This window comes from Panulirus ornatus, chromosome 16 (assembly GCF_036320965.1).
Source record: "Panulirus ornatus isolate Po-2019 chromosome 16, ASM3632096v1, whole genome shotgun sequence".
Taxonomy (NCBI): Eukaryota; Metazoa; Arthropoda; class Malacostraca; order Decapoda; family Palinuridae; genus Panulirus; species Panulirus ornatus.
This window is the reverse complement of record NC_092239.1, coordinates 9,490,820-9,518,319: the sequence shown is the minus strand read 5'-3', so window position 1 is coordinate 9,518,319 and position 27,500 is coordinate 9,490,820. Positions and strand designations below refer to the sequence as shown.

The window sequence follows — 27,500 nt, the reverse complement described above, 5'->3', positions numbered from 1 at the left end:
CTTGGCAACGCCTGTAATTATTCCAGTCGCTTGGCAACGCCTGTAATGATTCCAGTCGCTCGGCAACGCCTGTAATTATTCCAGTCGCTCGGCAACGCCTGTAATGATTCCAGTCGCCAACGCCTGTTATGATTCCAGTCGCTCGGCAACGCCTGTAATGATTCCAGTCGCCAGGCAACGCCTGTATGATTCCAGTCGCCAACGCCTGTTATGATTCCAGTCGCTTGGCAACGCCTGTAATGATTCCAGTCGCTTGGCAACGCCTGTATGATTCCAGTCGCTCGGCAACGCCTGTAATGATTCCAGTCGCCAGGCAACGCCTGTAATGATTCCAGTCGCCAGGCAACGCCTGTAATGATTCCAGTCGCCAGGCAACGCCTGTAATGATTCCAGTCGCCAACGCCTGTTATGATTCCAGTCGCCAGGCAACGCCTGTAATGATTCCAGTCGCCAGGCAACGCCTGTAATGATTCCAGTCGCCAACGCCTGTTATGATTCCAGTCGCTTGAAAACGCGTGTACGAGTGAGAGACGTCGCCCGGCGTCAGAACTAAAGCCTCACGCCAGACGCAGAACTGTATCTTTCTTGTCAACGCGTCTTGCGCTTCACTCCGGCGATTATGTAAGGAGGCGGCACCATGAATACGATTCTTCCCATCCCATTTTCCAGTCCTGTTTCGTTCGTTTTTGTAAAGTTATTATGATCTCTTGTACTTTCTATCGTTTGCCCTGGTCACTGTCTCCCAAGCATGAATTAGGGAAGCCAGTGATACGAAAGCTAAATGTTAGAGGCCCTTGTGAAAGCCACACCCTCAAGATGACCAGGAAAGAGAGCTGGAAGCCTCAAGGGACGATACTCTCTCAGAAAGTAAGTATAGAACACAGGCTGGAATCCATTAGGAAATCTAATGATATCACAGTCCATTGTACATTTTTCTTTTCACAGTGTCCAACATGGGTCAAGCAGATGCATGCCGCAGTCATAGCCATGTGGGTTTAAAAAAGTAAAAGTTTGGCGTTTGTTAGAGAAAAAAATGTATACAAGGGAGGGGTGGGGATGGTTTGTGGCAGGGGGGATTAAATTTTGCACTCTGCATCTATCTAGTTTTAAGTCCCCCACTCACAGATTCAGCACAGAGCTGATATGAAGAGGAACTATGCTGAGTTTGAGAAGCATAACAAGTATCGGAATGAGAAGGGAAGATGAGCGAATTGACGAACGCAGGAATAAACTTGTACACGTAAGGGTAAACAGGTTGAAAGGCGGAAGGCAAAATATTGTTTAGGAAAACAAAGCGTGTAGGCAACAGGACAGAACCCAGAGGGACACCTCTTTCGACAGAATTAAAGAAAAAAGTCGTCAAAGGAATGGAGTTTAGTAAGCAAACATTTGTTCCAAACCCTTTCAAATACAACTGAGTTATCGAGGGTCACAGGAAATGCTTCATCAGACTCCCTAAGAGAAGAAGATTAGCGGTGGGTCACATAAACACAGAGGTTCACCATACCGGTGATCTCAAAGAAGAGAATGGAAAGTGAGAGCCGAGAAGAGTTTCAAAGACACGAGATACGAGAAGTGAGAGCGACGGAAGAGAGTTAGAAGACCAGAATGGTCTCCTTTCTTAAGAGCGGGCTGAAATACGGTACTAAGGAGAAGGGGAAAATCTCGATCTTTAGCCAGCAGCGAAAGAGACGAGCAAGGGTCGGAGCCAGTTCAGAAGCACGCTCCTATGGTGGCGCGAAGTGGGAAGCCATCCGCGCCATACGACTTGCTCACATAATACCATTTACGTCGGCAATTTTTTTTATCTTATGAGTTACCTTTGTATTACATTATCTCTCACTAATTATCTTACTTTTTACGTCATTAATTTCCATCCACGGGTATTCTCCCCCCTCACAATCACCTCCGTTGCACGACTCCCTGAAGACGCGTTACCTCCGCATGAAAACTTTAGTGTAATTTACAGATACCAATAAGTGGGCTGGGGATCCCCGGCGCTGGTTAATACCGGACTCTATGACGGGGTTAATGTGGCGTTTTACTGGAGTCACGGAAGCCCCGGGATTAAGAGCTATAGGAGGGAAAATTCACGCTGGTTTATATTCAGAGTCAGGAGGCCATAGTGCGGTAGAATGTTATGGTGGCTCATGGTGTGGTAGAATGTTATGGTGGGTTATAGTGTGGTAGAATGTTATGGTGGGTCATGGTGTGGTAGAATGTTATGGTGGGTCATGGTGTGGTAGAATGTTATGGTGGGCCATGGTGGGGCAGAATGTTATGGTTGGTCATGGTGAGGTAGAATGTTGTGATAGGTCATGGTGTGGTAGAATGTTATGGTGGGTCATGGTGAGGTAGAATGTTATGGTGGGTCATGGTGTGGTAGAATGTTATGGTGGGTCATGGTGTGGTAGAATGTTATGGTGGGTCATGGTGTGGCAGAATGTTGTGGTGGGTGTAGTAGAATGTTATAGTAAGCATGGTGTGGTAGAACGTTATGGTGAGAATGGCAAAGTAGAATGGTGGTTATGGTGTGAGAGAACCTCATGGTGAGACTGGTGTCATAGAGTCCTATCATGGCTATGGTGCGGTAGAATGTTATGGTGGGTATTGCACGATAGAATGCTATATGAGGATGGTCATAAGCGCTATGGTGAGTATAGTGAGATAGAACGCAATGGCGTATGTTATGGTGTGGTACAATGTTACTGTTGGTAGAGTATGGTCGAGCGTATGGTACAGTGTGTCAGTATGATTTCAGTTGCCATAGTACGGTCAAATGAGTATCTGCAGTCTGAAAACGGGTAGACATATCATGGGTAACACAATACAATGTCTCGAAGGTTGTATATAAATGGGTTGGCTATACTGTGTTGACTCGGTCGACGACGAGCCGGGTGTCGCTGCTGCGGTGCTTCCATATCTCTCTCTCTCCCTCCCTATACCTGATGGCCGAGTCCCTCACACTGCTGAAACTCCTCCTCCTCCTCCTCCTCTCACTGACAGAATCATTCTCGACAGCCTCCCACCTCTCTCTCTCTCTCTCTCTCTCTCTCTCTCTCTCTCTCTCTCTCTCTCTCTCTTAAAAATCCTCCTAACAGAGATCCTTCCAATTTCATTGACAGTCATTCCCGCTTTCCTTGAGGGCCGAGGGGGTTCTTTCCCGACGAGAGCGCCTCCCAATCACCCCGGGGCAGGGACTCGGAATCATCGGTCTCCCTTGTGCTTAGCCGGGCCGTGTGTGCTTACTTTGTGGGATGATCCTCCGGTGGTGTTTGGACGGGCGTGGAGAGAGAGAGAGAGAGAGAGAGAGAGAGAGAGAGAGAGAGAGAGAGAGAGAGAGAGAGAGAGAGAGAGAGAGTGTCACTGGGTTCATGTCTTCAAGGTGTAATAAGCTATGTCTATACATAGCGTGTCATGATATCATACCTTTACCTTGGTTATATAATCTTCGATTTCTATAAGAACGTTACCAACACTACAGGTATTGTGTGAAAGCTCAATACATATATATATATATATATATATATATATATATATATATATATATATATATATATATATAGATAGATAGATAGATATATATATATATTTATAGATATAGATATATATAATTCTAAATCATTACTTACAAGACATGCAAATCTCCTCTGATGTTCTCGCGAATCCAAAAATAAAAGGGGAAAAAAAAGCTCTCCATTTTCATGACCTTATTAGCAGACTTTTGCTTATCGAAGTGAATATGAAATTTGAGCCGGTGGCTTTGTGGGGCTCGCCAGTGACTCTCACTTATGCTGATGAGGAGGCTTTTAACACGTTAACTTTGATGGCCGAGCAACTGATGACTGTGGCTAATTGGGGTCGTATTTTCCCTGCGTCCAGACACCAGGATCCTGACTCCTCCTGCCTCATACCTCGTGTATGTCATTTGTCCCTGACATGATGCATAGGTAAGAAACTTGACAAAAGGATATATATATATATATATATATATATATATATATATATATATATATATATATATATATATATATATATAAATGATTGCCTCAAGTGACGTTTGTGGACACATGGCTGCATCACAAGTAGTTTGTTGACAGCTGGCTATTCCAGGGATCATTTCGTGACAGATGGCTGCTTCAGGAGTCGTTTCTTGACGAACGACTGCACCAGGGGGTCTTTTCTTGCCACATAACTATATCTGGGGTCATTTGTGAAAAGGCAAATTGAATCATGGGGTCGATTTGATCAGATATCTGAGCCAGGGTCGTTTGTGGACATACAGTAGCGTGACGTGGTCTCTGGTGGCCACAATGTAGCGTCAGGTGTCGCTGTTGGACGACAGACAACACTCTAGGAAATGTGTATGTCGTCAGGTTGCAGATGTCCTCCCCTCAGGGGGCTATGTGTGACCATGTGGGGGCGTCATGGGTTGCCTGTGACTCGATGACATCATTAGGGTTCACTTGTGAGCAGATGTTTGTGCCAGGAGTCATGTATGACCGGCTGGTTTTTGCAACAGGGAACATGGGTGAGCAGATGTCATATCAACGGTCATAAGTTTTCTTAACATATTCATATATCCTGAAGGGAACACCTCTCCTTGTTCCCGTTTTGCTGTCAGGCATCTCCTTGAATTTTCCAATGCTAATCACGATCACTTTTCCACTTTTAAGTTGTTCCACGAGTCCGAAATTATGTTGCTAAAGAAGTACCTCCACATGCCTCTCCTTACTCTACACTCCTCCCCACAGTTTCTGGCGTCGAAAAATTCATCTAGGTCATAATCTTTTAGAAATTTGCACGTATATAACTGACAGTTTCATCCAGTGTGACCTGCTGGCTGTATCAGAGGTAATGTAAGAGGATAGTTACATGCGCAACAAGATGGTTCAGCCAGGGAACCAAGGGTTAACTGATGGCTACGCCAAAGCTCGCATCTGAGCAGGACAATGGGTGTGTTTGTGAACAGAGAGTTGTGGCCAGTGTCGTTGGTCGATAAATGGCTGCATCAAGGGTCGTATTTGAGCAGACGTCGGTGCATGGGTTCGTTTGTAGTTCGATGGTTGTTCCTACATCAGGGTCGTGTGTGAGCTTACAGTTATGCCAGTAGTTGTTTATAGAGAGATAGATGCCTCAGGGGTAGTTACTTGCTAGACATATGCTTCCGGGTGACCATTTGGCAGTAACAGGGGCTCATGTGTAAGGTGGTTGCGACGGCAAGAGAATTCGGGCTCAATGATTTTAGGTTCGAGATAGAAGTCTCATTGCTTATAGTTAGGAACTGTTAGCTTCTCAGTCAGCTGATTCTAACACACACACACACACTACACATGGCGCTTTAGTCAGCTGCCTATTCTAGGTTGATCGCGAGCTCCCGGCTCTATTGTTATTTGCTTTTGCGTCAGTGGGCTATATATACGCCGACCGTAGTGAGTGGAAATTACAGTGGCCTCGCCATTTCCAACTTCTGAATTGGGGCGAACGCTCACCAGTCTGAATCGTATCGAAGGCATCCTGGGAGAAGCTGTAGCACAGGGGAGGTTCACTGTACACCGGTTATACTCGCCAATGGCACAGAAATATTGTAGCTCATCTGAAAATCTGATAATTGAGTTTTAGGGCATATCAAAGAGAAAGGAACGATTCATTCTGCAAATAATATAACTTCCCATTATGCTTTTAAAGGGAGAAATGACTTTCATAATGCATGGTCAGTTTACAATGTTTCCGGAAAAGAAAAAAGAGATGACAGCTCAAAACCCACGTAGCTCGAAAGGAACATGACAAAAGGTCAGGAGTCGTCCGAGAACGATGTCTCGTGCCCAGCCGCCACCACCAGAGCACCGAGGACCCCAACATGGGGGCCACCCTTCCCCACACCTAAAGTTTGCCCTTAAGGTTGATAGCGCCATGCTTCTTCCACCTGGGAGTTCCGCCTGTTCCTGGTTCCCCTTCACCTGCAGACTTCAGTAAACTCAGAAGTGCCTCAGGCTACAGACTGGATTTGTAATTGTCGAAATTAGTCAGGCTGAGGCAACTCTTACCCCCCCTTCGTTTGCCCTCTGGCATTATACATAAGCACTGGGTCTTTCATGACGCCCTCGACAGGATCATGATAATCCCATGACGCGTTGGGTCATGACCTCACAGACGGAGATGATTCCTTAACCAGGAAGCATGAGTAAGGAAGCAGGCGATGTGCCCCCACTCGACGATAACTGACGGTGACAGCCACAAAACATTTATGCTCGTGATGTGTGAGAGACGCACTGTGAACGCCTGATCAGAGCCGGGATTTTACGGAAGGTTCTCATCGCATGACGTTGAAGGGGAGAGTGAATGAACCTCGCGTCGGAATGATTCTAAAATCAACATTCGCGAGAAAGGGACAGACTTTAGAAGTTGCTGGCAGACTACGGTCAATGGTTTGTTGATAACTTGATAACCAGTACCAAGAGAAGCCACTAACACATCGCCAGAAACCACCAGATCGAGTCGGACCAAACCTAACGAAGCCAGTTAAGTCAAATCTATTGTCTCCTAGTGAAGTTCTGCAATGCTAAGGCTCCCGCAATATACTACACAGATTGAGCATTCGTCAATAGATACTGGAGTACTCCAAGGAGGCAATTTGTTTCGACCACTCCGCCACCAGGAAGAACTTGCTCACTCAACTGTTGCGGATGTGTTAGCGACTGTCATTATCTCCATGGTCATTATGACTCCTGGGTCTCAGGTCTCATTGTGAAGTAGCATCGGCGTTCATTCTCACCTTGTGCTAACGTTAAGCGATTTCTTTAGCGTCTTGTTAGGGGATGGAAACATTAAAACACGGGGTGATGCTTGCGGAGAGTTTTGTTTTGCCCGCTCAGGCTGATATTGGAATGTTCATTAACCTTGTGTGGAAGGAGCGAGCGAAGCATTCTCTGTGGCATCGAGGACGCCTCAAGGTCAGGAGGAGCTGAGACACTGGAAGCGTCCAAGAGGAACATCTTGCAAGGCTGAGCGAGGCTCACCTGGCGAATCCAGGTCATGTGTGTCTTCGCAACTTGTCTGCTCCTTCGCACCTCTGTTGGTTGCCACTGGATTATGATACCAAATATGCCTTTATTGTAAATGAACATACACCCGGTCTCCTTCTCTACACAAACCCTCTTTTCGAAAGCAGATGAGAGGAACATTGTTGTATCCGAAATATAACATTGAAAGAAAGGTAGTCAAACCGTCTGTTCCAGAGGAATGTTGATTTAGGATTTCACAAGTTCTGTCCATCTATGTCTATCTCTGTCATACGTCATACGGTTTTTATCATTTCCCCCCTACGTCAAGAGTTTTTTTTTCAACTATTATCATTATTGATATCATTATGATAACGATCATCACCATTATCATTAATATCATTGTTATTGTAAGTATTCTTTATCAGTAGCATGGTAATGAATATCATTACATAATCCATGGCTTACACGGTACCCGGGTTACAGATGGTGCCTCTCTGCATTTTGGAGGGCAGGCAAGTGTATTATGTAACCTTTTAAGGCTATACATACAAAACGGGACCTTTATCCCTTGCTGGGGCAGCTTATCCTCACGGCTTGGATCCCCGTTACTGTGAATTCTAAATTTCGCCCCATAAGCCCGTGTTCTTTGCTTTATTACATGTCTTTAGTTTAAACTGCACAACATAACAACGCCTACGGAGGAAAACCTAGGGGGATCATAATTCGATCCAAGGGTGGGGTCATAACTCACTTTATTTGTGGAGAGGTGGAGCAATGCTGTTACTGTTCATTTTCTTTTTATACTTTGATTTTGGAATGCACTGGCCGTTACCGAATCTGTGTAAATAACTCTGCGGTTGGAGTGAATTATAATTAAAACATTCCATGAAATCAAAGGTTTAAAAAAAAAAAAAAAAAAAAGGAAATGGGAAAGCAGTCGGGACCATTTATGCTAACACGATGGCATACCAAATTGCCAAACTCCCTCCGGCTTGTTGCTCTGGTACGTTGCTTCTCTATTCCCATTCCTGGCTCTCATGCACCATCATGCACCAGATTAAATGCCTCCCCATCCTCCTCCTCCAACCCCATCCAGTACAAGAAGCGTTTTTTTTTCTTTTTTATATATTTTCGTGTAATTTACGAGGTTTTGTGTCCGTGTTTATGAGGACAAGGAACGTGAAGGCTGGAGGTCGGGAGTAAGGGGGACCAGAAAGGCATTCTGTCGTTCACTCGGTAAAAAGAAGAAAAAAAAATAATAGTTTCCCTTTTTAAGGAATTAGGTTTATACTCCCTTTTCCCGGAACGCCTCTCCCATGCAGAGAGAGAGAGAGAGAGAGAGAGAGAGAGAGAGAGAGAGAGAGAGAGAGAGAGAGAGAGAGAGAGAGAGCATATATGTGTAATTACCTATTTGTACAGAACAGGGGAGGGAATTCTCCACTCATATACGTGGATGATTTTGTGGTTGTTTATGTGCGTGTATGAACGTGTACGTATATTACCTGTCAGTCCAGTTAATTTATATAACCAACCCCTCCTCCCTCTCCTCCCCTCCTCCTCCCCATGGACATTCGCTGCTGAATTAGATTAACGTTTACATAGTCCAATATAATTTCCAACAGTAAAGTCTCCTTGTTTTACACACACACACACACACACACACACACACACACACACACACACACACATATATATATATATATATATATATATATATATATATATATATATATATATATATATATATATATATATATATATATATTAGCAGATTTTTTTCGCTTTTTTGGTATAAAAGATAAAATATATATATATATTTCACACTCGCTCACATGACATAAAAACTTACAACGTCTGAGCCACTGTAAACGATCATTTACGACAGATGTGACTACAACAGGAGAGTTCCATGCTATCTTGCGACGCAGATGGTGCGACTCTAACTACTTTACGTCACCGTCAGCAGTGATCTGAGATGCAACCGTGATGTTGGTCTCGCTTGGTGAGCTGGTCTGGGAAGAGTTCTGAGGATGAGCTGGTCTATGAAGTGTTCTGAGGACGAGCTGGTCTAGGAAGTGTTCTGAGGATGAGCTGGTCTAGGAAGTGTTCAGAGGATGAGCTGGTCTAGGAAGTGTTCTGAGGATGAGCTGGTCTAGGAAGTGTTCTGAGGACGAGCTGGTCTTGGAAGTGTTCTGAGGACGAGCTGGTCTTGGAAGTGTTCTGAGGATGAGCTGGTCTAGGGAGTGTTCTGAGGACGAGCTGGTCTAGGAAGTTTCTGAGGATGAGTTAGTCTAGGAAGTGTTCTGAGGATGAGCTGGTCTTGGAAGTGTTCTGAGGACGAGCTGGTCTAGGAAGTGTTCTGAGGACGAGCTGGTCTAGGAAGTGTTCTGAGGACGAGCTGGTCTAGGAAGTGTTCTGAGGATGAGCTCAGTACTGATGGTCCTCTGGTGTCACCACGTAGAGTAAAAAGTCAGATGGAAGGCACGACGTGCTGTCTGGTCGAATGCCTCTCCTCCCTTGAAAGTTGTTCCAGACTTAAAGACCACATCAGCGATACGACTGCAACCTTTCTCTCTTAAGGGCGGCGACGGCTGCAGAACCAGCGGCCGTCCATTCCTGGCGCTGTGGAGAAGTAAGGTTCAGCTTAGGTACGGAGGCTGCTGACACACTCACTAAAGTTACGGTGCAGCACGCGCTATGACGACTTCTGCTGGTGCAGGCACGAGGAGGGTTCCGCAGTTTCAGAGTTCCTGTCTGCAAGTCTGATCGATCACACTACATCCTTAAACTCTCTCTCTCTCTCTCTCTCTCTCTCTCTCTCTCTCTCTCTCTCTCTCTCTCTCTCTCTAGACGTGCCGTTGGCCTCCTCCCTCTGGCCTCCACTCCCCTACTCAGGGGCTACTCCTCTTAAAAGATAACCTGATATAGGATGGGTTGGTCGAGATATGAAAAAGGAAATTAAGGTAACGTGTGTTGAATGCCGTTATCCATGTTGCTATATATCAACAAATACGAGGTGCGTGGAGGGAGTGTTTTTTTTGACTTGATTTACGCATTTATTCTTTTTTCCGTTTACGAACGTCAGATTTCGTCTAGCACCAGACTTTGCTCATTCGTGTGAGACTGAACGTAATACAACGTGGGTTATTCTCAATCTCGAGAAGACATAAAGATGGTTAGCAAACAACAACATACAACAACGAAAGAAACCGTGTCTGTGGTATAGAATCCCTTGGTGTGCTGGTTAGCGTTCCTGACCGTGACGCATTCACGGGCCGTTCAGGGTCGAACGCATAGGTTCAACTCCTTGTTGCTGCAGTCGGTCCACAATCAACCCAGCTGTTCATCCACCCCAAGGGGTCAGTCGATAAACTGGGTACCTGGCTCAGGCTAAGGTGTATATATATATATATATATATATATATATATATATATATATATATATATATATATATATATATATATATATCGCGTTAAAGGGATGGCCTTGATTGGGGCCCCAGCTGCCCGTGCCGTCTCAACTAACATAAAAAAAAATGAGTGTCTTTCTATGTGGACAGGAGGAGGGGGCAGCCTTTGATTCACTCACGGAGGGAAAGAGAGAGGGAGGGGAAATAAGGAGAATCTAATGCTACTCTTATGTTCTTAAATCGTACTAACAACGTCGAAAATGAACATTTCTTTGACAGGGAGAGAAAACCTCCGTCAGCAGGAGAGGATCAGCAAAGAAAACCTAGGGAGAGACACGGAGGAGATGTGAGAGCACTTCTCCAGTACCAGATCAGTGTAGGTGTGGAGGAAGGTGAGCGAGGAACTACTAGATTCAGGGAGAAGTGAAAACTTCAAGAGCTTGTGTGTGTCCGAAAGGAAGAAGTAAGAGTCGAGACCCCAAGCCAGAGTAAACCTCCCTCCCGTCTACGCGTACAGATGATCATATAGGTTATCACACACAGACACGCAGACAGAGAGAGAGAGAGAGAGAGAGAGAGAGAGAGAGAGAGAGAGAGAGAGAGAGAGAGAGAGAGAGAGAGAGAGAGACAGACAGACAGACAGACACACACACACACACACACACACACACACACACACACACACACACACACACATACAATATTACGAAGCGTTCCACATTTTTTTACGAGCCTACGTCGTGAGGTGGCTAGCGTTACGACTCACTTATCTCCTGGGTTCGAATCCCTTACAGACAAGCCGGCTAACAGCCATCTCAGCTGCTTATCTTTTCCCTTTAGGGCTGCTGTTATGTATATTGTATGCATAATATTAAGACACTATGCATATAAATGATTAAGAGACTGAGCAACACGAGTGTAAAACTTCCCCCACGTAACACACAAATTGCAATCACTGGTTCTCTCTCTCTCTCTCTCTCTCTCTCTCTCTCTCTCTCTCTCTAGTTAGTAGGTGGCAGCCAATCACCGACCAGGGAGTTACAACCGCCTGGGTTAGTGATAATGATGCAGGGAGCCAGCAATATTATGGCTGTCAAGTTCCCCTCCTTGGCCCAACGTCGTTATCCTTTCTTTCTACCTCAAATACACGTAGAAGGCTGACTTTCAGAACTGAAACCCACGCACACTCACTGTCTCTCTCTCTCTCTCTCTCTCTCTCTCTCTCTGCCTTCCACGATTCACCTCCCAAGTCGTAACTTACGCGACTCTTCGTAACTCTGAGTTCCTCTTCGTAAATCTGAAATTTTTTCCTGCAATGAGCATCCAACGGCGAAATCTCGTCGTAAGGTACACACACTGGTAGCTAGAAACCCAGCCTCCTCTCTCTCTCTCTCTCTCTCTCTCTCTCTCTCTCTCTCTCTCTCTCTCTCTCCCTCTCTCTGTCTATCTACCCATGGCACTCACTGGTAGCTAGAAACCCTTCACCCCCTTTGCTTTCTTTCTCTATCTCCATCTATCTATCTATCTATCCATCCATCTATCTTCAGGCTCTCTATCCCATAATGTTTCTCAGTTAGCCAGGAGTCACGTTCACTCCCCGCTCCCAGCTGATGGAACGGAAGCTTCAACAGTAATGTCAAAGGTGTCGCATAAAAGCATCATTTGTGAGTTAACGAGTGGCTCAAAATATTCATAGGAAAATACAGGTGGGGCGAGGCATTACGTTGGGCCAGGCTCATAAGGTGATCTTTACGTTTCTTAAACTTCCAAGTGAGGAAATGTGTCAGGCAATAACTGCCATAAGGCTAGAGGGAGTGAGACTGAAGGATGAGAGGGATAACCGCTGTGGGAGGGAAGGAAGGGGGAGAGAGAGAGAGAGAGAGAGAGAGAGAGAGAGAGAGAGAGAGAGAGAGAGAGAGAGAGAGAGAGAGAGAGAGAGAGAGGACTGAAGACAAAGCAGATAATGTGAGTAAGATCAACAATGGATACATAGAGCCCCCGCGACCCCAACCCCAACCCTTTCCCCCGGAGGAGGGAAATGCTGTTGAGGTCTTCCACGTCTGAAGCAGGAAGGAGAACTTCCTTGGCTTTGTTCGGATTTATCTTTCCACCGATACTCGAGCACACTGCCTCCGGCCGGAGATGTAATGAAAACCACCCCCGCCTCCTCTTCCTCTCCTCTTTCTAGTAGAAGGCCCTCGAGTTGTATCTTTGCATACGCTACCATTTTCTTGTTTACTGAAGTGAGGGACGCGTCCACAGTGCGGGGCAGAACCCGAGAATTGGAAAGGTTTCTTCCGTATTTGTTCCGAGGTTGCTATAGACTCGAGTATGGGACCTGGACTTGTGTATGCTAAGGAGTGACTTCCAGTGTTACATTGCCTCTACAACATGTCTGAGGTACTGGTCTTTTTTCTCCATATTCCTGCCGAAGGTTTCATTTATGAGTCTACGTATGGGATGATGTTATCAGTCTACGTGCGTATGGGATGACGTTATGAGTCTTCGTATGGGATGACGCTATGAGTCTACGTACGTATGGGATGATGTTATGAGTCTACGTACGTACGGGATGACGTTATGAGTCTGCATACGTATGGGATGACGTTATGAGTCTACGTAGGTACGGGATGAGGATGAAGCTTTGAGGGCGGGATCGTCCTTAGTCTGAGCTTGTGTTCAGGTCGCGAGTGAGGAGGAAGTCGCCTTAGGCGAAGTTTGTATCATTAGAGTAAAATCTCGTTAGAGAACTTCTCACTCCAAAGGAGCCGATCCTGCCTCTGCTACTGATTTCAGCGCAGCTTTCATGCCGTTGACGAACCCTCGGGAAGGCGTCATTAAGCTTAGAAAATAAGATTATTAAGCTTAGAATGTGAAATGGGTGGAGTAAGTACAGAAATGTTGGTCAACACTGTTTTCCATATTCATCCTTATCTGACTTTTACTTATCGCTCGGATATCAATTTCTATATGTGTACAATTCTGATGCTTTATGTAGAATTTAGAAAATCCCTGATATGAACTTCCCTAAGGTAAGTATGACTTACTGAAAAAAAAGAAAGTAAAAGGAATTTGACCCTTTCCGTTTCCAAAATTATCATTATCATCTGACCGGAGGATCCTAATCATTTTCATAATCTGACCATTGTTTTCTCCATTCTTCTGTACTTCTCTAGTTTGTGCGTGAGACCTGGATGAGGCTATACAGGCTGGCTGTCGCCCTGTACTCGAGGGTTATATAGGCCACAGATCTTTCCTTTTTCTCGTAGTGAAGGACTTGGTACGAGCAAACAAAAAAAAAGGAAATAAAAAAAGAGTGTGGTTGGGATCCAGAAGAAACTTTACAAACTCTAGCCTGAATTATCTAAACTGGGCCTTGTTTGGGTTCCTGACTCGGTTCTGAATTCTTTTCGTCAGTTTCCTAGGATAGAATTCTTTCGTATATACACCATTACTGATTCAGAACTCTACACGGCGTCAGCGTTACATTTCGCAGTTCAGAGTGAAACAGTGATTTCCAAACCATTAAAGTTTCATTTGGTCTATTCAGGAAAGCATGAGCTTGTTCAAAACGCGCGCATGTGTACCCATCATAAAGCCAGTCAGTTATGAGGGCTGGCGAGGATAGACACAGCACCAACAAGACTCCTGTTCTGAAACTGATAAGTTTTCCTCACGAGGTTGCAATCGCTCAAGAGTGTACTCTCCTTGCCGAAGCTGCTTCTCTTTAGAGACTCAAGAATGCATTTCTAACTGTCGGCACTTTGCCGAGCGCGGTAAAATAGTAATTTTCTTTTTTTTGCCGCCCAGCAGCCAGGAGTATTGGTAGTGTATTGACGTTGACGAGTGTTTGATTTTTATTTACGCATTGGTGTGAAGATCATCTCTGCCCACACTCAAGGGAGAGGTCCTCAGAGTATATACGTAAGTTGGATTCATATTGCTATTACTAGCAGACTCGGGCCTTAAGGCCTCTTATGTGTTCGTTCTTGCAGAGGTAGATCACACCTTCCATCGCCACCACCCCACTCTTTCACCCTGGCCACCACATCTTCCCTCACTTCCATCACTCCTTCCCCCCCAGGTCACCGCACCTTGAACGGCGGAATGGCATTATTGGTGATTCCAACCACTCACCTGCCGCCATTTTCGCACTTTATACCTCCCATGTTGCCGGCTCAACCTTCCCATTTGATAATGAAATATTTTCCCAATAATATGTATATCACTCCAGTAGCCAACAGTTTCAATTCTGATAGGGGAATGGATGAATTATTGGCAACTGCGTACGGATAACTTAGTTGCCTTGCGTCTTGCAACCGCCTAGGAGTCTGTGCAAACGGTTAGGAACCGCATTTTATAGTTTATATTATAGTTATCATAATGATTATTATCATCATTATCATCACCAGTATTACTAATATCACTGTAATATCCAGTATCCCTGGAATAAAATTTGTTGGAGATACTTTTGCAATAAATGTATTCTCACCGCTTCCCTCTGCCGTGGATAAGCAAGCCAGTTAGTGTCACGGTCAGTGCTGTTATACGATGATGACCCTAATTCATCAGGTCAGTGAAGACACAGTGAGCTCGTAAAGTAATTCCTTGGTAGGGACGTAACGTAACGATGATCTATGAATCAACGAATCACATGGTCTCATGGCCTTAACGTCCTCTATATCAAGCGGTGTATCATAGTTATTTTTTTTTTCTTCTTCTTCTGGGTGGGATAATGGGGCAGAGTCTTGTAAAATATTACCTTCCTGTGATATTTTCTGTGGTCTTTTGTTCCCTGGATAAGCGAGTTTGTCGTTGCTTCTCCAACTGTTGTACTTGACGATGAAATGTAAACTCTTCCTCAGTTTTTTTTTTTTTCTTCTCTCTTTCTCTACGACAGTTTTGCCACAAGGCAAATTCAGGTCGTAGGTGCTTGTCGATACGAGTTTTCCCTTTCCCTCATTCCGTCATCTAGCGTTCACTCTAACGCTGGCACTCACCACTGACGTATCCAGAGCTCTATCACCTAAAGAATCTCGCGTATCTTGAACTCACCATCAGTCAGTCACCCCCATGACGAGAAAATGGATCCGTCATTTGCCGTCATTTGTTTCACACTCTTTTACTTTGTCGAAGTTGATATCCCCGTGATATACACCACCATCTTCAGGGGGTCGTTACGGGCCAGCAGGACAAGGTAAGGAGATATGACTTTGGTAGCTGTGTGGCCGTGATGAGACGGAGCCACGTCCGGAGGGCCGAGTTACACTGCAGGTACTGATCGGAACCTGACCCTGTTGGTTAGTGACGGACTTAAACGTATACACACACACACACACACACACACACACACACACACACACACACCACCCGCACACACTTAAACACACGCAAACACATGCCTTTTCAGAAGGCATGGACTGCTACCTGAATATGTTTGCGGATGATGCAGATATCATGAGAAAAATGAAAAGCGAGGGGGATTGCATCAACTTACGAGGGTACTTAGAAGAACTCTTAAAGTTAGCCTGATACATGGTTGATGAAATTCAACCTAAGTCACTATACAGTGCTGAGGATGGGACACAGTGAAGGAAGACCTCAATAGGAACATTTTCCAGCAGGAAAGAAACTGCAGGATTCTGCTTGTAATATGAAAGTATATATATATATATATATATATATATATATATATATATATATATATATATATATATATATGTGTGTGTGTGTGTGTGTGTGTGTGTGTGTGTGTGTGTGTGTGTGTGTGTGTGTGTGTGTGTGTGTGGAACCGCTCAAGCATCTGTGAACTTAAATCTTAAAAGTGGAGAGGTTATAATAAGACGAGGGAGGTACAAAAGAAGTATGTATACCCTATTCCTTTGCTGCTATGGGGAGTAAAAACCAGTCGCGTGCCGTGGATCCAATCCTTAGTGGCTGGTGCACACGCACACAACACACGAGCGGCGTCGCTCGAAATGATACCTGTAGAACAGAGAGAAGGTGGCAACATCGCGACGGATGGAAATAAGATGGCTTGAAGACAGGTGACAGTACGAGGGTTGATATGAAGTTGACAAGCGTTTTCATTCCACTCTTGTTCAGAGAGAGGTGGAAGGAGAGCGACCCTAAGTAAATGAACGAATACACTCGTGGATACTGAATAGCTGCTTCTTAGAAGAATGATCTTTGGCACTTAGAAAACACCTCTACCATTTGGGAATCAGTTCTGGTAATATTCACGATGCTGCCTATCCAGGATAGAGTAAAGGATGTGGTTTTATGCTTAGCATCTGTGGGACATTGCAAGGCTCATTTGCTGTGTTTGGAAATATATCAAAAGTAACGAATTAGAAGTAGAAAAAGTATATTGACAGAAACAGCTTTTTTCTTTTTTTGCGCAACTGAATTTAACCAGGTCACTGCTTCCCCATTCCGAGAAACTGCACAAGGCTACATTACGAGAGAAATCATATTCAGGTCCAGAAAAAGAACGAGCATCGAAGTGCGGAGAAGTTAGGAAGCCTTGCTGAAATATTTAGTGTGAGATCACAAGCCTAAGACTGAACAGCTTAAGAGGATGAGGAAAGAGGATCATACATACGTATTTGTGTATGTTCATCACTTCTGTTCCTCTTTTTCCGAAAGTAATAATACAGTAGGGGAGGATATCCAGCCCCCCTGCAGCCCAAGGCCTTGCGTTACTTCCTGTAACTGGGAAATGTGGACTCCTTTTGGATTGCGAAGTGTTTTGACGACGAGACTTATACCTCCAATGATCCATATCCCCAACAACGGTGACTATACACACATATCACAACATCGGTTCGTAGTAACCAGTGAAGGTCAGAGACGTTCATTAAGAGAAGCGCTGGAGAAGTTATCATCTCGCTCGTCGTTCGCTCGCGGTTACTCGTGACTTAACTGTATGTATTATGTCGCTCGCCTTTATTGCTGACCGCTTCATTTCCAGGAAACATACTGCTGTATTCTCACTTTTGAGGGAGGGAGGGGAAAAGAAAAACGAAGCAGCTCCCGGTATTTCTCCCTTCGCGGAAAAATAGTCGGTGTCAGCTTTTTTTTCTTTTTTTTTTACAGTTCGTTGTACTGTTCCCCACGTTTCGAAATCCTGACGGAAAGATTATTGCTGCATCATTTCGCTTCTCTCACTCCAGCACACACCCTGTGATATCCACCACCACCGCCGCCTTCTTCTTCTTCTTCCCCTCCTCCTCCTCCCACTGCACCACCGTCACCACCCGAGTACATGCATGTTCTTATGCAGTTCTCCACGTTAGTTATGACATCCGTAGATACCCACAAAAGGTTTCATTACCGGTGTACAATAGGACACCCTGGCTGGTAGCCCACCCTTGGCAGCCTACCAGTAAGGACTGGCGATCAAGCTCGTGTGCGTGCATGTATAGATACGTTCTGCATGCGCGCGCAAGATAAGAGAGGAAATAGAATTCCATATAAGATTCGCCATAGACTAGCCATCTATACCTTCTCTCCCGTCTGTGTTCTCTCATGCTTTTTTCCCCCCCTCTCTCTTTTTCATTTATCCTCCTGCTTCCTCCGGTATTTTCTCTTCCCTCACTCATCTCCTTCTTCTTGTTCTTCTTCACCTCCACATCTCTTTCTTCTCTTCACTCGTCGCTTACCTCCTCTCTCTCTCTCTCTCTCTCTCTCTCTCTCTCTCTCTCTCTCTCTCTCTCTCTCTCTCTCTCTTTCTCCGTTATTTTCAAAGCAGATTTACCCACACTCTCATACAGGCGGGCTGTATATCCAGGAATCCCACGGCTGTACCTCGGGGCAATCCACGGACTTAAGGAAAAAGGCTATTGGCGAGTCTCGGTTGAGCATGTGTGTGTGTGTGTGTGTGTGTGTTCCTCCTCTGTCCCAGTGTAATCTCACTAAACAAGAAATAACCTACCCTAACCTAACCTAACCCAGCTTAGCTTTCTTTGCTCAACGTAGTACCATCGTCTGTATAGCGGTGGAAAGCTATTACCGTCTAAAGAGAAAGAGAAGCAACTTGGGTCAAAGGAATGCAACTTGACAACCACCAAAAGTGGCAGGCTCACTGCGCAAACGTCACTAAACCCTTCCGATACCCAGGCCGGTAGTTGAGGTACTGTATACCTCCCTAGGCGGCGGCTGCTGCCTACCACTTACCTGCCAGATAGATAGATATATAGATGAGAGAGAGAGAGAGAGAGAGAGAGAGAGAGAGAGAGAGAGAGAGAGAGAGAGAGAGAGAGAGAGAGAGATCCCTACTGAAATTCCAGCCTTCGCTGCCTCATGCAAGAAATTCATTTAAGCAAGGCTGAGGTCCACTGCCGTCATCAAGTTATCATATTTCCATAAAAGAATTAGTGCCAGACGACAGCATTCATTTACCAGGTCATGTAATTGAATGGTTACAGTTCTGAACATTTACACACGCATACAGACACACAGACACACACACACACACACACACACACACACACACACACACACACACATATATATATATATATATATATATATATATATATATATATATGCAGCATGCTCTCTTTCACACATGTTTTGTCAAAGATCATTGCACATCGAGGAAACTAATGTAAAGGAAGCGCTCTTGATCCGAGAACATTCACCTGCTCTTAATAAGTATGTGAATTCGTGCAATTACTCTTGGCCTTCAGAGCCAGCCAGCAGCTCCTGACCGAGAGTAAATAGAGCGGGGAGAAGAACATACCAAGCTGCCAATGGTAAGACACTCCCTTCCTCCAGCTCAATACACATCCGTTCACCCCCGTCAAACAAAAGACACACACTTCACTCCGCTCGTCATTCGCCGTAATAAACACACTAAGAACAGGATCAGAGACTGATATTCTATACCCTGGTGATAGGTTAAGGCTCTTGGAATATTGCAATACGATTTTTAATTGTTTGGTGTCGCGAACTTTCGAAATGAGGATGAACTCAGGAGAGTTTATTTTTCAGTTTCTTTTTTTCAAGTGGGAACTAAGCAACCATGGGGAAATTTAAGCAAATAACTAGGAAGCTCATTAACGGTACATGTTCTCTAGTCATTAATAATATATACACACACACACACACACACACACACACATACACATATATATATATTTTTAATTTTCCAAAAGAAGGAACAGAGAAGGGGGCCAGGTGAGGATATTCCCTCAAAGGCCCAGTCCTCTGTTCTTAGCGCTACCTCGCTATCGCAGGAAATGGCAAATAGTATATATATATATATATATATATATATATATATATATATATATATATATATATATATATATATATATATTCTTCATTTCCTGGCGTTAAGTTTGCCTCCCGGGAAACGACAAAGTCATATAAGTACAGACAAATCTGTGGCAAGGTCTGGTTGTGGTGGCAGAGTACTGGCGAGGCTGCAGAAATACTCGAGATGATGCTCTTGCTGGTGGCATTGTGGTCGGGTTGATGGTAGGGCAGTCATTGAGATGATGGCAGGAGGGTGTTGAGAGGTTAGCGGTAGGAGTGGAGGTAAGGCAATGGAGATAAGGGGAGAGGGGTGGTTATCAGTAAGGATTGTAGAGAGATACTGATTGTTAATGGAATGGGATAGTCGTCTGGGGTGGAGAGAGGGGAAAGTGGTAGTGTTCTGGTAGTGGTAAGGCTGGTAGATTGCTAGTAGTGGTAGCTTGGTTAGGTATGGATCGATGGTGGGGTGGTGGTCGTCGGATGTTGAATGGTAAAAACCCAGACATGTTACGTTATAGTCTGAGGCGAGTCTCTAGACCAGCTGTGGCGAGGACTGATGACACAGACGACGTGGCTAGGAACGAGCGAGATAGAGGCAGCGAAGGAACTTGAAGGGAGAGTTAGCGTGATTGGAGTCGAGAGAGAGAGAGAGAGTACAAGACACAGGGTGAAGGATGATGAATGTGAATGGATGAAGGAGATGAAGAAGATATGTATATAGAGAGAGAGGGAGGGAGAGAGAGAGAGAACGGACACTGCAGGAACATGTCTGTGAAGATGAATTTACAGGCGTCCCTCTTGATATATTACACTTAATGGCTCCATAACTCATGCGAAATCCGCCAGCCCAACTTACCCTGGATGTCCCGTGGTTTTTGCTGCGTCAGACTGGCCCGACCGTGGTTGCAATATTTCCTCCTGAAGGGGAACTGACTCGAACACTAAAGACAGTACTCCTCACCGCCAGCAGCTGACGCAGGGAAAACTTCCCTCGGGATTATGTCCCTGGTGATGAAGGTGCAACGGGATGAAGGCTTTGGTTTTAGGAAGTTTGTGGAGATTCTCATCCTCGTCATTCGGGGAGTTGGGTGTCGTGGATGAGTGTGTGGCGTGTGAGTGTCACGTATGTGTTGCACGTCGGCGGCACACATGCTTGAAGGCATATTTTCGATATGGAGGTTATAACCAAAATGGCCGAGTTGATCAAAAATATTCACTGAAATCTCTGACGCGTTTGTGGTGACAGCACACGCCCGTCATGCACGCTCGTGCGAAGCCCTACACACACGAGCGCGAGGCAATGCACTGCTACCGCCCAGTGTCCCCAATGCTTTTTGTAACAGTATGGAAGAGCCGTGTATTAAAACCTGTCAACCGTGCAGCGCTCTGCCTCACACCTGAATATACATTCACGTCTCATATCCCGAATTCGATGGAATAAAGAATATTCATGAAGTGCACCGGGCTATTGGCGACACCTACAACACAACAGCTCCCATCACTCCGCCCACAGTGAACGCTTGTGTATAAAAACTCAGTTTCAGTCCCCAGGTGAACGCAGGAGTTGTATTATATGGCGCGGTGGTTAATGCAGTGGCTCACGTCAGCCACGCCAATACGAATAACTCGCCAAGGATTAGTGGCCGAGAGAATTGTATTGAACGAAGGTTTAATTGTTGCGGAAAACTTTTTTTTTTCTTTTTATTAAAACTTGAGAGGGATCGGCTGGAGTTCGGGGGTGTGGGGGTGGCGGGAAGGGGGGTTGGTGCAAGGGCCTTACCGATGGGAAAGTTTTGATATTCGGAGCTCTCTTGCTGGGGGAGGGGGTGGGAAAGTTAGTGTAGCCCGAGTCTAATTAATAAGAAAGCACTCGGCTTGGTCTGGGGGAGAAGTTGGCGTGTAAAGTTTTGTTTGCAGGGAAATATCTGCACACACACACACACACACACACACACACACACACACACACACAAACACACACACACACACACACACACAAACACACACACACACAAGGCCGGCTTATCGTAGAGAACATGTTGACACGCAGACGAAACCAAAACTAGCGGAAATGTCACTACACAAGAAACCATTTTTCCTCGGAGATATTCCACAGCAAAGGTTCACTGCATCTAGCTCGACTCAAATACTTAAGATTATTTTCCTAAGGGTTCGAGAAGCGAGAAGTCTTTGAACGTTTATATATATACGTGAGGTTTTCATTGTGCATCGTATATAAACATTTTTAAAGTCTGTCTGCCTTTATCCCTGTGTGTGTGTGTGTGTGTGTGTGTGTGTGTGTGTGTGTGTGTGTGTGTGTATATATATATATATATATATATATATATATATATATATATATATATATATATATATATATAGCTTTCATACTGTTCGCCATTTCCCGCGTTAGCGAGGTAGTGTTAAGAACAGAGGACTGGGCCTTAGAGGGAATATTCTCACCTGGCCCCTTTCTCTGTTCCTTCTTTTGGAAAATTAAAGAAAAAAAAAAAACGAGAGGGGAGGATTTCCAGCCACCCGCTCCCTCCCCTTTTAGTCGCCTTCTACGACACGCAGGGAATACGTGGGAAGTATTCTTTCTCCCCTATCCAAAGGGATGTATAAATATATATATATATATATATATATATATATATATATATATATATATATATATATATATATATATATATATATATATATATATATGGGTTAATGTTAGGTATGCAGAGTACACCTATATCGTACGATTACCCACAGCCAGTAAACAACTGTATAAGTTTATACCAAGTGAAGAGAAAGTTCGTCGCCTCTTCCGCTGAGCATTCTTTATGAGGGTCTGAATTCTGAGATTAAGAACACATCGGCGCACCGGAGGACGTGGTTGCCTTGTGAGGGAGTGGGAACGTTGTCAGTTGTGGGTTTCGCCCACTTTGCTGGGTTGGTCATAGTGCCGATGAAGAACCCTGTGCATGGGGCGAGTATGGTGCCTGCGGAGGATCTTGTACAGGGGGGGGGGGGTATGGTGCCTAAGGAGGCTCTTGTACAGGGGGGGTTTGGTGCCTGAGGAGGATCTTGCGCAGGGGTATGGTGCCTTTAGAAGACTCTATAGAGAGATGGGTATGGCCTCTTTGGAGGACCAAGCACTGGGGTGCGGAGGACCATGTACAGGGTTGGATATGGTTGGTTCCTGTGGCACACCACACTAAAGGGGTAAATGACATCTCCACACGTGTGACTATATCTCAAGGGAACCATACACCCTGCTGGACGGTGGCAGAGGCCGTGCTGTCGTCGGCCACCAGTCTCTCTCTCTCTCTCTCTCTCTCTCTCTCTCTCTCTCCTCATATTCCTCTCGACTGACACACCTCACATACTCGTGCACCCACAACGATCAGTCCAGAGTATCACTTGGCATCCTCTTTCTTTGTTTTATCGGATACGTATAGCTTGCTGGTCTTGGACCTGCTTTAGCCATCAGACACATGATGGGGCAGTAAGCCACCGTCTTATGCCTCTGGGATTCCCATACGCTCGGCCCTTCAGGTTAAATGAGTTGTGAACTCCTCCTCGAATATCACTACTTCAGACACTCGTCTATGGGTACGTAATTCTGAGGTATTTTAACTCGAATTAGTTATAAACTCTATGAACGGTAGAGCCTGCAATCACGTCCATGAAAAATTCGCGTCAAGAGCAAACATGGAAATATTGGAAATATATAGTGAAGTAGATGTGCTCCCCAGGATCGTCATAAAAATAGATTTCCACTTGGAAACGCTTTTCGTTATGAGTCACGGTAGAACATATCTCTATACAGCGGCATATGTGAGCAAAAATCCTGCAATGCAACTACATATTTGAATCAAATGAAGGTAAACTAAACATTTAGGCAGAAATATTGCACACACACACACACACACACACACACACACACACACACACACACACACACACACACATACCCCGTGAACTCAAAGGCATATCTTGATCACGTGCAAAATTGTGATCCTTTCCAACATGTATATATATATATATGTATATATATATATATATATATATATATATATATATATATATATATATATATATATATATACATATATATATATATATATATATATATATATATATATATATATATATATATATATATATATATATATCAAGAGCAACATATATATTTCAGATCTGAATGTCAGTGCGTCATCTGCGATCACACAGAAATAAGCACAGGGATATGATTTACACAAACTGGAAATAGAGGAGAATATTATGAGGGCAGACCAGTTGTGGTGGTCATACTTCAATGCCTTCGTATCCTTGGACCACTCCAGAACTTTCGGTGGCTCTGTAACTTGATGACGATGCGGCAGAGAGAGAGAGAGAGAGAGAGAGAGAGAGAGAGAGAGAGAGAGAGAGAGAGAGAGAGAGAGAGAGAGAGAGAGAGAGAGAGAGAGATCCAACAATTTGCTAAGCATAGCCCCCTGGCAATCCATGCCAGTGTTTTAGTCTCCAACCAGTTATGATAAAGCCTCGCCAAAAGTGACTTGTCCCGCGCGATGTAACCTCAAGAGAGGCGGGAAACGACAACATCTACATAATATATATATATATATATATATATATATATATATATATATATATATATATATATATATATATATATATATATATATTTATATTCCTATGAGTCCACGGGGAAAATGAAACACGATAAGTTCCCAAGTGCACTTTCGTGTAATAATCACATCATCAGGGGAGACACAAGAGAGAAATATGTCAGTTGATTTACATCGAAAAGACGCAGCTAGGACGCCATTTGGTAAACATGTCATTGTCCAAAGCATCTACATATTATATATATATATATATATATATATATATATATATATATATATATATATATATATATATATATATATATATATAAAATCTTTCATTACGTGTTCGCTGTATCCAGCATATCATAGCGACCGACATGAGAGGGCAAGATCATATACTGCAATTAAGTCCATCAACGTGAGAGGAAAAGGAGAAAGCGAAAGACATTGTGGAAAATCAAAGAGGGCACCGCAGGTGTGTGTGTGTGTGTGTGTGTGTGTGTGTGTGTGTGTGTGTGTGTGTGTGTCAGTGTGTGTGTGTGTGTACACGTGACTCTTAAAGGTAGAAAGGTCACAGGAGGATGGGAAAACGGAACGAGGAAGAGGATTCCACAATTTAGTTGTTAGAGAGAGAGGGGAGGAAGTATCATAAGGGTTCATCAAAATACGTACATTTCTACGTTAGCTGAGACAGCACGGGCGACTAACTAGCTTAGAATAGGTACCCATCGTATCGACCCACCCCCGGGAATAGGACGAACAGCTGGGTTGACTGTGGACCGATTGTCGCAACTCAAGGAGGGAACAGAGACGGGGACCACGTGACGTTATTTCCTCTAATACTCAGTCCTCTGTTCTTAATGCTACCTCGCTAACGCGGAAAATAGCGAATATATATATGAATATATATATATATATATATATATATATATATATATATATATATATATATATATATATATATATATATATAAAGTTGGATTCGATCCCATATGTTCTATAAAAGCCCATGTCTGTGGGTTCAGTGATTCCATTATGTGGGCTCACTGGTAACAGTGTAGGGCTTAGCAACTTTGATGTTAGTTTGGGTTTGCTAAAGTCCCGGTATTTTGGGTCAGTGGCCTCTTGTCATGCAGGGCTCGAGCTCCCTCGCTAGGCAGGATGAGAGATCCCTTGTTCTATAGGTTCCGAGGCACCATATACTATAGGGTAAAGCCCCGCTGACTCGTATGGTCGTCCGACGACATTGCGTTAGACGCTAAATCATTCCATTATCTCGGGGGGAAAAAAGGGAAAAGGGGTCTGTCGATATTCCGTTGTTACGAGACCACATTGTCTATATTGGACGAGGCCCTTACACCACCTGCGTCCAGCCTCGTGGAGGTCTTGATCTTTTTCGTCTCGTAAGTCTAGCTCGGGGTCACTGGGGAAAAAAAGAAAATATATATATATATATATATATCTTCTTTTAAACTATTCGCCATTTCCCGCGTTAGTGAGGTAGCATTAAGAACAGAGGACTGGGCCTTTGAGGGAATACCCTCACCTGGCCCAATTCTCTGTTCCTTCTTTTGGAAAATTAAAAAAAAAAACGAGAGTGGAGGATTTCCAGCCCCCCGCTCCCTCCCCTTTTAGTCGCCTTCTACGACACGCAGGGAATACGTGGGAAGTATTCTTAATCCCCTATACCCAGGGATATATATATATATATATATATATATATATATATATATATATATATATATATATATATATATATATATATATTTTTTTTTTTTTTTTTTTTTTTTGGCTTTGTCGCTGTCTCCCGCGTTTGCGAGGTAGCGCAAAGAAACAGACGAAAGAAATGGCCCAACCCACCCCCATACACATGTATATACATACGTCCACGCACGCAAATATACATACCTACACAGCTTTCCATGGTTTACCCCAGACGCTTCACATGCCCTGATTCAATCCACTGACAGCACGTCAACCCCGGTATACCACATCGATCCAATTCACTCTATTCCTTGCCCTCCTTTCACCCTCCTGCATGTTCAGGCCCCGATCACACAAAATCTCTTTCACTCCATCTTTCCACGTTTCCCCAAAATATTAGAAATTATCATTTGTGATCTGAGGAGAAGCGAATATCGTGATGATGAGGATTCAACTCGATATTTGGATTCGTGTCTCGTAGGATGTTTGCTCCTGGAACTTGCCTCCTGAACACACGTTGTGGTCCGTGTGTGGTACAGGAGGTGGCAGCCAGCTGACCGGCCGGCCGACAACACCTTCCTGGTGAGGCAGGTGGGGCGCGGAGAGAGAGAGAGAGAGAGAGAGAGAGAGAGAGAGAGAGAGAGAGAGAGAGAGAGAGAGAGAGAGAGAGAGAGAGAGAGAGAGAGATCCCCGTCGCTGGTGTGGGCCCTCCACCCGAGAGGACCGGCCATCACCAATCCAAACACCCTCAGCTGACAACCATTTTCCCCTCGGGGAGAGAGGGAAAGAGAGAGAGAGAGAGAGAGAGAGAGAGAGAGAGAGAGAGAGAGAGAGAGAGAGAGAGAGAGAGAGAGAGAGAGTTATTGGAAAATAATGACCTGTTGATTGGCGCAACCGTAGAGAACAGAGGAGACAACGCAGTGGGTTTACGAAACGAAATACAAAAAAAAAAAAATACTCTGGATAAAAATGTGGCGAAGCAATAGGGAAGATGACGTGATGAAAGGAAGTCACGGCAGCTAATAAGAACTTGAGGACAGAGCAAACGGACGAAGTCCAAAGGGAAAACAAGAAAAAAAAAAAACACGACACGATGTGGGATGATGGGAGACGAGACAGAATGAAATAATAAAACAAAAAAGATGAGAAAGAGAGGAAAGAGGGAAGGAGGAGGGAGAGAGGGACAGGGAGAATTTTGTAGCATGGAGACGAAGGGAATAATGAGGCAACGACACAAAAGACGAAGAAGAACGAGAGCCAATAAATTGGCGTGGAAGTGAAATTATATCTGGCGTTGGGACGAACGACCAGAGGGGGATGGATAGTGAAGTTATGGAGGTAAGAAGAATTACAGGAGACGGTGGGAGATGGGTGAGGGATGGAGTGGGGGAAAGACGGGAGAGAGAGAGGGGGGGAGGGGTGGAAAAATGGTGATGAATGGTGAGGGAGAAGATGGGCAAGATATTTACATACAGGGAAATGAGAAGCTGAGGATAGGTGAGGTAGACGCTATT

At 44.5% G+C, this 27,500-nt stretch overlaps 1 protein-coding gene across 3 annotated transcripts in view; it reads left to right on the top strand.

The window, feature by feature from the left end:
• Positions 1-27,500, top strand: part of LOC139754126 (dipeptidase 1-like) — a 206,172-nt gene that overhangs the window by 92,471 nt on the left and 86,201 nt on the right. The gene's annotated exons all lie outside the window — the stretch shown is intronic.